Below are 10,847 nucleotides of genomic sequence, written 5' to 3' on the forward strand. Positions count from 1 at the left end.
TAAACAAAATAAAGCAGAAGTGAATTAAAATATGACTATAAGATGATAAACCTCATTTATTTATTTATTTATTTTGACAAAACTTGGCAACCAAGAGAAGTATATAAATATCAGCTGAAATACTAAAATGACTAAGAATGCACAAAATTACAAAAACTGAAGCTAAAATTTTTATTTAAAATAAAAAAAAGCTAATTCAATATATTGATATTTAGGTCATTAAATATCAAATTTAAAATTAAACTAAAATTACTAAAATAAGATAATAATAAACTGAAATAAAATAAAGTGGAAAAAACTGAAAAACATAATAAAAAAGCATGTAATTACTAAAACTTAGGGTAAAATTAAAATGAAAACTGAAAATATAAAAATAAAAGCTCTCTCAAAAAAAAATAAAATAAAAAATTTGTAATTGAAATAAACTAATATATATAAAAATATTAGATAAAACTTTTTAAAAAGGTTTAGACTTTCAAAAATGTTGCCTTGGCTAAGTAATAAAATACAAAACACAAATATAAAACACAAAATAAAATAAAATAATAAAAACAATTGACAAAAACACATAAACTCAATCTTAAGTTAAAATGAAAATGAAAACTAAAAATATAAAAATAAATGCTCAGTCAAAATATTAATAAATAATAAAATGTTATGTTAAAAATGCCTGTAATTTAAATAAAATAAAATATAAATATTTTTGATTTTTTTTTAAAAAAGCTTTAAACATAAATTAATAATTTGTCTTGGCACCTAAGTGAAATATGAGTTTTAGTTTAAGCTGAAGGACTAAAATTACTAAAATAAAACTAAATTAAATTAAATAAAACAAATACTAAAAAGAACAAAAACCATAACAAAAAATAAATCTTAAATTACAATTAAGATGAAAACTGAAAATATAAAAATAAAAGCTCATTCAAAATATTAATAAATAATAAAATGTTATATTAAAAACACGTAATTTAAATGAAATAAAACAAAAAATATTAGATACAATTTAAACTTAAAGAGCTTTAAACTTTAAAAAAAATTAAAAGTTGCTTGGGCTACTAAGTGAAATTTAAGTTTAAGCTGAAGTATTAAAATTACTATAACATAAATAAAATAAAATATCAAATAAAATAAATAGAAATATTAAAAATACGCTAATAGAAATGACAAAAACACATAAAGAAATACTAAATCCTAAATTACAATTAAGATGAAAACTAAGAATAAAACTCATTCAAAATATTAATAAATAATAAAATGTTATATTAGAAACATATGTAATTTAAACAAAATAAAATAAAATATAAATATTACAAAAAAGAATATTTAACCAAGAGAAATATGAAGAACTAAAATTACTTAAACATAAAAAAAAACACAAAATAAAAATGACAACACAACAAAAAATACTAATCTTAAATTAAAGTTGAAATGAAAACTAAAAATATAAAAATAAAAGCTCAGTCGAAATATTAATTAAAAATAAAATGTTATATTAAAAACATATGTAATTTTAATTAAGAATAAACTATAAATATTATATAAACCTTAAGCTTTAAGATTTCCAAAATTTTAAATGTTGCCTTGGCAATTAAGTGAAATATTAGTTCAAGTTTAAGCTGAAGTGCTAAAATTACTAAAAACATAAAATAAAATAAAATAAAATAAAATCATAAAATAAAGCTAAATAATAAAAATATTAAAAAACAACTAATAAAATGACAAAACCAAATGAAATATGTTTAAGTTTAAGCTGAAGTACTAAAATGGCTAAAAATAAAATAATATTAAATAAAGCTAAATAAATAGAAATATTAAAAAACAACTAAAAAAATGACAAAACCAAATGAACTGTTTAAGTTTAAGCTGAAGTACTAAAATGACTAAAAATATTAAAAAAATAAAATAATAAAAAATAAATAAAATAAAATCATAAAATAAAGCTAAATAAATAGAAATATTAAAAACAACTAATAAAAATGACAAAACCAAATGAAATGTTTAAGTTTAAGCTGAAGTACTAAAATTACAAAAATAAAAAAAAATCATAAAATAAAGCTAAATAAATCGAAATATAAAAATGACAAAACTAAATTAAATATATTTAAGTTTAAGCTGAAGTACTAAAATGGCTAAAAAAGTAAATTAAATTAAATAAAGTTAAATAAATATAAATATTAAAAAAACAACTACTAAAAATGACAAAACCAAATTAAATGTTTATTTTTAAGCTAAAGTACTAAAATGGCTAAAAGTAATAATAAATGAAGCTAAATAAATAGAAATATTAAAAAAACAACTAATAAAAATTACAAAACCAAATTAAATGTTTAAGTTTAAGCTGAAGTACTAAAAAAATAATAATAATAATAATAAAATCATAAAATACAGTAAAGCTAAATAAATAGAAGTATTAAAAAACAACTAATAAAAATGACAAAACCAAATGAAATATGTTAAAGTTTAAGCTGAAGTATTAAAATGGCTAAAAAATAAACTAAAAAAATAAAGCTAAAGCTAAAATATTTAAAAAACAACTAATAAAAATTACAAAACTACATTAAATGTTTAAGTTTAAGCTGAAGTACTAAAATTGTAAAAAAAAAAATCATAAAATAAAATGAAGCTAAATAAATAGAAATATTAAAAAACAACTAATAAAAATGAAAAATTTACTTAAACATAAAAAAAATATTAAAAACAACTAATAAAAATGGCAACACATAACAAAAAATATGAAAATAAAAGCTCAGTCAAAAATAAAATGTTATATTTAAAATATATATAATTTTAATAAAATTAAATAAATAGAAATATTAAAAATAACATAAAAATTACAAAAAAATAAATCCTAAAATAAAATTCAAATTCAAACTGAAAGTATAACATTCCAATTCAAAATATTAATAAACACTACAATATTATACAAACACTGCTCTATTCTCTATACCGCAAGTAACACTAGAAACATCTTAGAAAAAGTAGAAGCTTCAATGAAACTATCTATTGCATCTCCAGAGCAATGAAGGAGCAACATCTGAGCACTGAAAGTTTAATCTGAGACCATCATGACTCTTCAGCTTTCAGTTTCAGTCCACAGAGGAACAGAAGAAGCTTAGAATGGTGTCTGTGTGTTTAGCAGTGGTTTGGTCTTGTGACAGCCAGACCACTACAAATCAGGAGAAACAAATCAAACTAGTCTCACATACCTAGACCTCAGACTAAACAGCAAAACTGACCCAAACTGACCAACAAAATAGCAGTTATCTATACTGTAAGCATTCAAACAACTTTCACACTTTAAAACTAACAATGAAGCACTCTGACCCCCATTTAAACTCATCTGAGATCAAAGATCATCTGAGAGAACAGAAAACACTCGCCACTTGATATCAACTATATCCACAACAATGTGGACCTCCCAATGCTGCTGTGATCTGTATTTCTATACAACACAAGTCAGATAGTTTCCATGGAAACGGACTGAAAATGGCTGTGAAAATCCTGTGAATGAGTGCCAGAGATTTCCACATGTCTAACAGCAGATATCCGGCCAGTCGTTTATGTGTGTCAATGTAAGTCTCTGTGACTAATGGACATATACAGTGTTAATATGTTCATGCACACGCCTGTGCTGACTAACAGTCCATAGAAAGACATTCATCACTCATATTTTGTCGTTCATACACTATTGTTTAAAAGTTTGGAGATTTTTTTAAAGAAATTAATAGTTTTGTTCTGCAAGAATGCATTCAAGTGATCAAAAGTAATAGTAAAACATTTATAACATTAGAAGATTTATGCTTCAAATAAATGTCATTCTTCTGAACTTTATGTTCATCAAAGAATCCTGGAAATGTATCCACAAACATTTGATAATAATCAGAAATTCTTAAACAGCAAATCAAATTATTAGAATGACTTTTTGAAGGATCATGTGACATAAAGAATGGAGTAATGATGCTGAAAATTCAGCTTTGATCACAGGAATAAATTACATTTTAAAATATATTCACATAGAAAACAGCTGTTTAAAAAAATTATATATATATGTTTTCTATGTGAATATATTTTAAAATGTAATTTATTATTAGCTGTATCATAAAATAAAGCTAAATAAAAATAAATATTACAAAACAACTAATAAAAATTACAAAAAGTATATACATCAATACACCAATACCCAAAACACCAATTTTCAATATCCAAAACACAATATAAAACAAAATAAAATAAAATAGACCATGGTATTACCATAGAACTGTTTCCAAAAATAATAATAAAAATAATAAAATAAACATTTTGGATTTTACTACGGTATTTTCCTTTTTTTCTGCCAAAATCACCAAAATAAATAAATAAATAAAATAAAATAAAATAAAACCATGGTTTTACCACAGGACTGTTTCCAAAAATAAGAACAATAAAATAAACATTTTAGATTTTACTATAGTACTTCTCTTTTCTGTCAAAATCTAAATCTTTTTTAGATTATCTTAACAACCCCAAACAGGAATTTCACTACCCAAAACACCAATAAAATAAAATAAAACATGGTATTACCATAGGACTATTTCTAAAAAAAACAATACAATTAAATTAAATTAAATTAAATTAAATCAAATAAAATTAAATCCCCAATCATGAATTTCACTACCCAAAACATCAATAAAATAAAATAAAAATCCCAAATCATAAATTCCACTACCTGAAACACCAATAAATAAAATAAAATAAAATAAAATAAAATAAAATAAAATAAAATAAAATAAAATAAAATAAAATAAAATATATATGTATTTTACTATGGTACATTTCTTTTCCTTTTTTCTAAAATAAAATAAAATAAAATAAAATAAACCATGGTATTACTATAGGACTACCTTAACATCCCCAAAAATGAACTTCACTACCTGAAACACCAATAAAATAAAATAAAATAAAATAAAAATAATAAAACAAACATTTTGGATTTTACTACGGTATTTTCCTTTTCTTTTCTTTCAAAAACTAAATGAATCTTAACAACCCCAAACATGAATTTCACTACCCAAAACACTAATAAAATAAAATGAAATGTGGTATTACCATAGGACTATTTCCACAAAAAAGATTACTATGGTACTTTTCTTATCTTTCAAAAACGAAATAAATATATAATAATAAATAATAAATATATATAATAATATATAATAATAAATTTCTTATCTTTCAAAAACTAAATAAATAACCTCAAACATGGATTTCACTACCCAAAGCACCAATAAAAAATCAAATTAAATTAAATAAACCATGGTATTACCATAAGACTTAACAACCCCATGAATTCCACTACCCAAAACACAAATAAAATAAGATAAAATAAAATAAAATAAAATAAACAATGGTATTACTATAGGACTATCTTAACAAGCCCAAACAGGAATTCCACTACCCAAAACACCAACAAAATGAAATAAAATACTTTGGATTTTACTATGGCACTTTTCTCTATAAAACACAAGCACAGAGGTCAGCTATAAAATCCAGTCAACATGTTGTTTCTCTGCCAAACGGAGGGATGCAGAGAACCAACGAGGATAGAGGAGTGTAAAGAGAAAGTGAACAGGGAGCTGTAATGAGAGACAGCTGAGTGGGAGGAGAGAGAAGATGGAGGGAGGGAAAGATGGAAAGAGAGGAGGAGGAGAAGAAAGTAGGTGAAGCCGACCTGAGATCACAAGCAGCTGCTGAAGCCAACAACTTCACAATCAGTCATTCTGGACAAGACACCGTTTCCTTCTGCAAAAGCCCTGCTGGAAATTGTTTCCAGTCTGACATTTATGAACATCAGCTGACCTACCAAACCAGTTTCAACCAGGTAGATCAACTCGGTTAAGATGGTTAGAGCTTGTAGAACAACAAACAGAATGGATTGTTTCCATCAAAAATTAAATTTAAGTTACCCCTCATGTTGTTCAGTAGGAGTTTAGAAGACAGATATGCTAGAAGATATGCTGATTTTTGCATTTGAATGCATTCTTTCTATATAAAAGTATTAATTTCTTTCTTTAAAGCCAAGAAAAAATCTAGTTCCCCTTCAGTTATTTCACTACGACGTTACATATGGGAACTCGCTTGAGTGACCAATCACCTCTGAGCTTAAAGGGATGGTTCGGAGTAGATTTGACTTCATTGCTATGCACTCCGAAGCCCATGTAAATACCCCATCCGAAGTTTTTTTTTTACCTTAGTCAAACATTGAGGGAGAAATCAAATTTTTTCGAATGGCTTGCTACTGCCGTACATGGTACATGTGATGTATCTCTTAAATTGCACCACTAAACGTGCACGTAATCTTACCAAACTTCTACAGTAGTGTAAATAGGGTATGTACTCACAAAACGCTGCATCAGAAAATTTGTAAGTCCACCATGAGTGTTTTAAAAACAACTTTTACCTGATCCCTACTAGTCTCAAAAACTACAAATGGCGACACGTCGACGTCACTTCCCTGGCTTGGGAAAAGCACGTAAAAGTCCACCTACTACATCTGTGTGCATGTCAACGTAGTAGGTGGACTTTTACGTGCTTCTCCCAAACTCGGGAGATATCAGAAAAACTAAGGTAAAAAAAAACTTTGGATGGGGTATTTACATGGGCTTCGGAGTGCATAGCAATGAAGTCAAATCTACTCCGAACCATCCCTTTAAGGGAAAAGGCCAATGGGAATTGGCGAGTGGAATTTGCATGCCAAACCACTCCCCCGGACATATGGGTATATAAGAAAGTGGTGTGCAACCACTCATTCAGATTTTTGCTTCGGAGCCTCGCCTCACAAGCTTTCATTCATAAAAAAGAAAACTACTATTACGATGAGAACGCTGCTCTGCGCTGTTGCTGCTATCGCTGCTGCCGGTCAGAAAAAGGTTTCTGCTGAAACGCTGCCGCCGTCATCACTCACTCGTCCCATGGGCGGGCCAGGCGTCCCTTTGATGCTCCAGAAGAGGACAGGATGTTTATCACAACATTAGAGGGAGGGCGATCGGCTGTTGAGGCGAATGTCCCTGCTGAGCGGCACCCTTTCATCAGCTGTCATCAGCTCCCGTTGTCAAGGCTTGCAGCGCTGCAGATCTGGCCGCCATTGGTTGTGCCATGGTTATACTGCAGACTCACCATACCAAGGCGCTATAGCTGCACGCGGGTAGTGTTGACCAAGGTTGATGCAGAAGCTGCGTGTGGCCGATATCGCCCCCTGGGCGACGGAGGCCACAGCGTGGTCCCTTGGTCAGGTGATGTCCACCTCGGTGGGTCCAGAGTCCAATTTTGGCTGAGCCTGGGATCTTCAGATGGCTGATGTCGACAAAGAAAGCTTTCTTGACGCACCCGTCTCCCAGGCCGGCCTTTTTCGGTGACACTGTCAGGGACTGTGTCAGCAGTTCTTTGTAGTACAAAGCAGATGGAGGCTGTTTAAAAAAAAAAAACATCTCACCCCGGCGTAAGCCTTAGCCTGCTTGTCACCTTCTGGCGTCGAGCTGGTCGCAGTGGAGCGGCGCTGGCCGCTGCTCGGGGTCCTGCAGAGCGATATCTACACCCTACTTCCGGGGGAGGGCCGGGAGCTTCTGTGTGCTCAGCTGCCGACGACCCATGGGTCGGTGGTACCACCCACTCACAGAAAGAGCCATTTCCTCTGTTTCTAGGTTTCCAGCCTTTGTCTGTTCCTGAGTGATGCTGCTGCCTCCTTGGACTTGTACCCGGAGCCTGAATTCGCCAACGCGGGAACCCATGAAGAGGTAAGCACTGCTTTAGCAGCCTGACTTTTCTCCAGAACGTTCTTCCTTCTGGGTTCTTCCTTCTGGCTTCTGGGCTCCCCCTTCCCCTTCCCCTTCCCCTTTCCCTTCCCCTTCTCCTTCCCCTTCTCGGCTGCCCCACTATGGTCATGTCGGTCAACGGTCTGTTGATCCCACTTGCACGCAAGATGGAGCTTGGTCTTTTTCGGCTACGCAAGTTAGCTCGCAAGGCGTCTGCCCACACTCAGGACGTCCCTTCTATCTTTTGACACGTATGCTTGTCCTGTGTGCAGAGATTGCTGTTCTCCTTGCAAAGGATGCAAACAGCCTTCCCTCCAGCCGAGATGAAGTCCTAACTTCATCGTGCCCGTTAAGTATGGTGGGTTCGATCAATCCTGGGTTCGAGTTCTGAACTGTCCCTTTTAGGCTGCCATTCAAGACATTGTCAGGATTGGTTTGCAACGGTTGACCTGAAGGACATGTACTTCCATTTTATGACTGGCTCATCGTAGCCCACTCGTGAGATCTGTTGTGCGAGCACAGGGACCTGGTGCTCCAGCACCTCAGCCATCTGGGCCTTCGGGTCAACCGAGAAAAGAGCAAACTCTCCCCCGTACAGAGGATCTCTTTTCTCAGCATGGAGCTGCACTCGGTCAACATGGCAGCCCACCTCACCAACGAGTGCTTGCAGTCAGTGCTGAACTGTCTGAAACTTTTCAGACACAAGACAGTGGTCCCTCTCAAAACTTTTCAGAGGCTCCTGGGGCAAATGGCAGCTGCAGTAACGCTGCTCGGCTTGCTCCATATGAGACCGCTTCAGCGCTGGTTGCACGATCGAGTCCCAAAATGGGCATGTCACCATGGCACGCTCTGGATTGGCGTTTCCCCGGAGTGTCGCTGCCTATTCATCCTGTGGTCAGACCCTGCCTTCCTACGGGCCGGAGGTCCCTTAGGACAGGTGTCCAGGCATGTTGTGGTCCACATGGATGCCACCTCCACAGGTTGGGGTGCTGTATCAACGGGCAAGCAGCCTCGGGCTCCTGGACACGGTAGAACCCTCATTCCCTAAAGGAGGGAATGGAGACGTTACATCCCCTTGCCATAACCCTGAGTCGCACTGTACGCTGAGCTGCGGCTCGGCTCCTCAGCAAAGCCCTGAATGAGTGGTTGCTTGCCGCCCTCTTATGTACCCGTATGTCTGGGGGAGTGGTTCGGCATGCAAATTCCACTCGCCAACTCCCATTGGCCTTTTCTCTTCAGCTCAGAGCTCTTGGACACTCAAGTGAGTTCCCATATGTAACGTCTCCGTTCCCTCCTTCAGGGAACAAGGGTTACGTACGTAATCTAGACGTTTTGCATTTCAACGTGCTCCAGTTTGGCTGAATTATTCTTTTAAGCTGCTGTGACCTGTTTTTTCCAGCTGTTGTGTGTTCCTGAGTCCATTAGAAATCTCTGTGCACCTTTGACCAAACCGCACCCGTCGTTCATCTGACTCTGATAGCAGATGCTGTACCCATTTATTTACAGTATTATTTACAGAACATCTCACCTCTCATGTGTCTCGACAGGCCTGTTGTCATGGTTTCAGTCTGAGCGCTGTGTCTGATCTCAGGGGGTTTTACATTGTGCTTCAAACCCAGAATAATCCAGCTGTGCTTCCTGATTATAATCACCACACATGACCGAGTGAGATTTAACAACCATATATTGCATTTTAATGCTACTGACAGAACAAACAAACAAAGATGAACAAATCTCAGCATCCAAGTAAGCAAATATTACAGTGGGACTGAGATGCAAATATTAATACTGTAAGGAAAATACTGTCATTTTAATGTCTAATGTTGAATGGATTGCTTTAACAGATTTGCAAATGATTTTAACTTATATTGTTTAGGACTAAAACGGTGAGATGTGAGCAATATCATGTTGAATAATATTGTTAATTATGTTGTTAACAATTTTGTTAATCCTGTTTGTTGAAATAATTCTAATATGCTGATTTGCTGCTCAAGAAATATTTGTTATTATCAATGATGAAAACTGTTGTGCTTCTTTATATTTCTGTGGAAACCACAAAATATTTTAATGCATTTTATACATCTTATTACATTTATATAATAATAATTAAATATAAATTATCAAAAAAATTCTACATATTTATTTCTCAAATATAATAAAAAATGTAAATATAAAAAATATATTTTAATATATATATAGTACAATTTTATATATAATAAATTACATATTAAATTAAACACTCATTTTTTACATTTTTTTTATTATTTTTTATAATTTTATACACACACACACACACACACACACACACAAACAGAAATACATGCAAATAAATGAACTAAATGACATATACAGGTCCTTTTCAAAAAATCAGCATATTGTGATAAAGTTCATTATTTTCTGTAATGTACTGATAAACATTAGACTTTCATATATTTTAGATTCATTACACACATTTGAAAGTAGTTCTAGCCTTTTATTGTTTTAATATTGATGATTTTGGCATACAGCTCATGAAAACCCCAAATTCCTATCTCAAAAAATTTGCATATTTCATCCAACCAATAAAAGAAAAGTGTTTTTAATACAAAAAAAAGTCAACCTTCAAATAATTATGTTCAGTTATGCACTCAATACTTGGTCGGGAATCCTTTTGCAGAAATGACTGCTTCAATGCGGCGGGGCATGGAGGCAATCAGCCTGTGGCACTGCTGTGGTGTTATGGAGGCCCAGGATGCTTCGATAGCGGCCTTAAGCTCATCCAGAGTGTTGGGGTCTTGCGTCTCTCAACTTTCTCTTCACAATATCCCACAGATTCTCTATGGGGTTCAGGTCAGGAGAGTTGGCAGGCCAATTGAGCACAGTAATACCATGGTCAGTAAACCATTTACCAGTGGTTTTGGCACTGTGAGCAGGTGCCAGGTCGTGCTGAAAAATGAAATCTTCATCTCCATAAAGCTTTTCAGCAGATGGAAGCATGAAGTGCTCCAAAATCTCCTGATAGCTAGCTGCATTGACCCTGCCCTTGATAAAACACAGTGGACCAACACCAACCCAGATTGCATT

This window comes from Garra rufa, chromosome 16, assembly GCF_049309525.1.
Source record: "Garra rufa chromosome 16, GarRuf1.0, whole genome shotgun sequence".
NCBI lineage: Eukaryota > Metazoa > Chordata > Actinopteri > Cypriniformes > Cyprinidae > Garra > Garra rufa.